This window comes from Xylocopa sonorina, chromosome 16, assembly GCF_050948175.1.
Source record: "Xylocopa sonorina isolate GNS202 chromosome 16, iyXylSono1_principal, whole genome shotgun sequence".
Lineage (NCBI taxonomy): Eukaryota > Metazoa > Arthropoda > Insecta > Hymenoptera > Apidae > Xylocopa > Xylocopa sonorina.
The window spans coordinates 1641589-1647213 of record NC_135208.1 but is presented as its reverse complement, the minus strand read 5'-3'; the positions used below and the strand labels follow the sequence as shown (position 1 = coordinate 1647213).

Genomic DNA, 5625 nt, shown 5'->3' with positions numbered 1-5625 from the left:
GTAAATGCGTCGTGCATTAAATTTCTTTAAGCAACATGCAACATGACAGAGCATTGGCATTTTTCAAGATATTAAATACTAAGTAGTTATAAACAAAAAGTTTGCACTATATTAAGCATAAATTAGGTCATAACTCATTTTTTTTAAAAAGGACTTACACCACTTTCAAAATAAAAAATGAGATATGATCTAATTTGCTAGAATTAATTCGAAAACTTTTCTCCAAATAATCATCAAACTTTGCTCTAAATAACAGTATAACGTTATTATAAAAAATCCTAAAACTTTACTATAAATAATTCTAAAACTTTGCTAGAAATGATTCTAAAACTTTGCTAGAAATAACACTAAAACTTCTGTTGGAAATAATTTTAAAACTTTGTTAGAAATAATTTTGAAATTTTCCTAGAAATAATCCTAATAGTTTGTTAGAAATAACTCTAGAACTTTAGTATGAAGGATCCTAAAACTTTACTATAAAGGATCTTAAAACTTTGTTCTAAATAATCCTAAAACTTTGTTATAAATAATTCTAAAATTTCGCTATAAATAATCCCAAAACTTTGTTAGAAATAACTCTAAACCATTACTAAAAATAATTCTAAAATTTCGTTTATGGTAATCCTAAAACCTTGTTGAAAATAATTCTAAAATTTCGCTACAAATAATCCCAAAACTTTGTTACTAATAACTCTGATTCATTACTAAAAATAATTCTAAAATTTCGTTTAAGGTAATCCTAAAACCTTGTTGAAAATAATTCTAAAATTTCGCTAGAAATAATCCAAAAATTTTGTTCTAAACAATTCTAAAACTTTGCTTCAAATAGTCCTAAAATCTTGCTATAAATAATTCCAGATCCTATAAGGACCGTTTATTTTGAAAGTGGTGTAAGTCCTTTTTAAAAAAAAATGAGATATGACCTAATTTATGCTTAATTTAGTGCAAACTTTTTGTTTATAACTACTTAGTATTTAATATCTTGAAAAATGCCAATGTTTTGTCACGTTGCATGTTGCTTAAAGAAATTTAATGCACGACGCATTTACTTATAAAACTCTCTACAGCGCTCTGTAGCGCGAATTTTTATATAATTTTTTTAAATAACTATAAATGTGGCGACTAGCAAAACGTCTGTCGACGCTTATTTGTTAAACGTCTGCTGGTTTCGACGGTTTCAATTTCTATGGAAACACAGCGACTCCAGAAGCGAACGCGACGCTGCACCATTGCTTGCATAAATGTCTACCATCGTGTTAAAGTCTTGTCTATAGCATTCGAGCAAGTAAGTCGTATGCGCAAGCTCTTATGAATGGTCTATAATTTACCAACACGTTCGGTTCCGAATCGTCGAGTTCGAAACGAGTGGACTCGATCAAGCTATCGTACATCTCCACAAATTGGTAAAACGTGCTGATTTCCATCGCTGACTCGGAAGCAGCATCGACGAGCTTCATATATTTGCCAATATCAATGTCTTCTGACTTGGCTATACTCGTAGCTTTGAGATTCGCTAAACAGTACTTGATAATCTTGCGCAGTTGAACAGACATTGCGATGCTTTGCTGTTTGTAAGTTGCTCTGTTCGATTGATACCTTAATACTATATTACGGGAAGAAATAAATCGAATCGAACTCGCCAACTTTCGCTAGCTGCTTCTCTTTTCCTTCTTAATAAGCGATCGACGACCGTCGATCTTGTTGTCGCCTGTATCGTCATTGTTCAGCCGTTTGCACTCGCGTTACAATTTTTCTCTTCGATTCGTATACGCGTGTCCAAGCCAGCAGCCTCTTCGCGATCGTTTGCCATGTTGCTTGTTGCCATTGCGTTTCGTTGACGATGCTATCCCTCCTAATTGTGCTGCAGCTCGTTGGCCATCTCCGATTTGCGCGTCCGCGTCGATTCTCCTCCGTCGTTTTGGAACTTGCGAAGAAGCGCGTCGTTGCTGCTGATCGATGAGTCTCGTATTATTATATTCGCCAATGGCGATGTTTTTCGACTTCGTTATACCCGCAGCTTCGAGGCTGGATAAAGTGTACTTTTGATCGCTTTGTCGAGTTGAACGGACATTGCGAGTATATTGTATTTCTCGATGGTTTGCTGTTGTAAGAGCTCTGTTCGATTGATAGCTATATTACGAGACATATTAAACTCAAATCGAACACGCCAACACACACCTTCCTCCTAGTCCGCTTCTTTCTTTTCCTTCGTAATAAGTAGTGGTCGACAACGCTGATCTTTCTTGTTGCCTGCATCGTTACTCGACCGTTTGCACTCGCGTCAAATTTTCTCTCAGCTTCGTCTGTGCCAGCCTCTCGACGATCGCCTGCCATGGAAGAAGGATGATGAGACGATTGTTTCGTCGACTATTTCGTATGTAACGATTTACTCTCTCCGATTTGGGCTCTGCTGGATTCTTCTTCGACATTTTGAAGCTTGTGAAGAGAGCGTTGTTGTACTACTTGCTGTTGCCTTAGCGCAGAGATGTGAGGAAACATAACCGCCAGCCAGTTCAGAAAATTCCTACGTAATTATTATAGAGGAAAGGGATACTGAGACGAGCACTTGTTTGAAGAGAAATAATAAAAAACAGCTGATCAAGATTTGTGTCTTGACTGGGATTCGAACACGGGTCTCCTTGATTGAGAGGCGACTGCTTTATCCATTGAGCTATCGAGGTCCAAGTATTATCTGCTTCTTAAATTCCATATGTATCGTTTATCTTGAAAGTGATGGAGGTCCTTTTTTAAAAAAATGAGATATAACGTAATTTATGCTTAATTTAGTGTAAACTTTTTGTTTATAACAATTCTAAGATTCTAAGAGTATAACGATACATGGTACGCGTTTGGATGTAAATTAGTCTGTTAAATAGATATCTTTCAATGGAAAAATATTTGATATTATACTGTTTGCATTGTTTGAAAATGATTCAATTTCAAGAGATCTAATATCAGACATAACAATTGGGTAATATATTAAGCAGATAAACTCGTTTACATAGAAACGTACGTAGCACCAAATTTCTAATTAAAATAAAGTTCCTCGACTAGTAAATTTCTCGACTAAAAAAACCTTCCTCGAATGGTATACAGTTTTTGATATTAATAAATTCAGAAGTAAAAAAGACTAAAAATCTTTCTTCCTCGAGTGGTATACAGTTTTTGATATTAATAAATTCATAACTAAAAAAGATTAAAAAAACTTTTTTCCTCGAATGATATACAGTTTTCGATATTAATAAATGCAGAACTAAAAAAGACTAAAAAAACCTTCTTCCTCGAATGGTGTACAGATTTGATATTAATAAATTTACTAGAAATTATTTTAAATACAATTCGCTGCAATTAATCCTAAAACTTTGCTCTAAATAATCCTAAAACCTTGTTATGAATAATTCCAAATCTTTGTTAGAAATGATTTGAAAATTTTGCTACAATTAATTCGAAAACTTTTCTCCAAGTAATCATCAAACTTTGCTCTAAATAATCGCATAATGTTACTATAAAAGATCCTAAGACATTACTATAAATAATTCTAAAACTTTGCTAGAAATGATTATAAAACTTTGCTAGAAATAACACTAAAACTTTTGTTGGAAATAATTTTAAAACTTTGTTAGAAATAATTTTGAAATTTCAATATAAATAATCCCAAAACTTTGTTACAAATAACTCTAAATCATTACTAAAAATAATTCTAAAATTTCGTTTAGGGTAATCCTAAAACCTTGTTGAAAATAATTCTAAAATTTCGCTAGAAATAATCCAAAAATTTTGTTCTAAACAATTCTAAAACTTTGCTTCAAATAGTCCTAAAACCTTGTTAGAAATGATTCCAGATCCTATATGGACCATTTATTTTGAAAGTGGTGTAAGTCCTTTTTTAAAAAAATGAGATATCACGTAATTTATGCTTAATTTAGTGCAAACTTTTTGTTTATAACTAGTTAGTATTTAATATCTGAAAAAATACCAATGCTTTGTTCAATTTAAATGTTGTATCACGATGCCAAGCCTATTACATTCGAAAAATTAAGGATATGCAGCAGCTATTACCTTATATAACTCTTGTGCATCATAAATACATGAAAACACTGCCACACGAACAGCATAAATAATTAATAATACCAATATCTTGTGTCAAGTTTAACAATATATAAATATAATTAACGTTCGTAATAAAAACTGCTAATCCTATTTTATTTCTTGTTATTATTTATAAACAAAATTGGATTAATATGAGATACATTTTAAGTGATGTTTGTTATTTGAAAATTGAAATTAAATGATACTTACAATTGACTAATTATGAAAGTGGTGCAAGTCCATTTGCAGCCTGGAAATTGTCAATTATTTTAGTTAAATTCGTCTAAAAGAAATTTATACAATCAAATTACATATTGATAAATTAGTACAAACATTCTCTGACTTCACATAATCAGCCTATATTTTTTAATTGTCAGATCCGCTAACATTCAATTTTCTCGAAACAAAAGAAAATAGACTTGCACCACTTTCAAAATAAACTGGTTGGCGTTTCGCGCGTCAGATGTCGCAAATCGAGTCAGTCTTAGTTTATCCGTCTCTTAGGGCTCTTCTTAACCTACGTAAATTAGGAAAGCCAACCACTATTCGAAAAGGAAGACTGTGTCTGCCACTACAATACCATGTAAAGGTAAATAATATCAATTGTTCAGTGTCTTTACCAAAGCAATACCGATTGGAACTAAAGATGGTAACGAATTAGGTAATTCGAGCGTCAGCAAGGATATTTCGAACACATTAACCAGTTAACTGTGGAATTTAGTTTCAAAAGATCAGCACAAGGTGCGGAATTAAAAACAAGCAACGACGTGTATACACGTCGAACGCAGGGCAAATGGCACCATTATACATTTTACGAAAAACGAGGAAGGATTACATTTTTATTCGTCAGAAAAATTAACAATTCGTTTCTGAATACGTTACTCTTGCTAAAAGCTTGAAAATTGTCAGAAAATAATAAAATACATAAACAAGGAAAATTGAAGATGGCAAGAATAAACAAGAAAAATAAGAAAATAGTTTACAAAATTTCAAGCTATGTATATAAAAGGAACATATTACCAAATAATGTTCTTATTACATTGTATTGAGGTTTCGAATATTTGTAGTGAATGGTAATTTTTTTTTTTTACATTGTATTGAGGTTTCGAATTTTTGTAGTGAATGGTAATTTTTCTTTTTTACAGGACGAGTATACACGTCGAACGCAGGGTAAATGGCACCATTATACATTTTACGAAAAACGAGGAAGGATCACATTTTTATTCGTTAAAAAAACTAACAATTCGTTTCTGAATACGTTATTCTTACTAAAAGCTTGAAAATTGTCAAAAAATAATAAAATACATAAACAAGAAAAATTTAAGGTGGCAAGAATAAACAAGAAAAATAAGAAAATAGTTTACAAAATTTCAAGCTATGTATATAAAGGTAACATACCACCAAATAATATTCTTATTACATTGTATTGAAATTTCGAATATTTGTAGTGAATGGTAATTTTTTTTTTTTACATTGTATTGAGGTTTCGAATTTTTGTAGTGAATGGAAATTTTTTTTCTTACATTATATTGAGAT

At 31.6% G+C, this 5625-nt stretch overlaps 1 protein-coding gene across 1 annotated transcript in view; it reads left to right on the top strand.

The window, feature by feature from the left end:
• LOC143430926 (DDB1- and CUL4-associated factor 8) overlaps positions 1-5625 on the top strand; it is a 118678-nt gene that overhangs the window by 13005 nt on the left and 100048 nt on the right. The gene's annotated exons all lie outside the window — the stretch shown is intronic.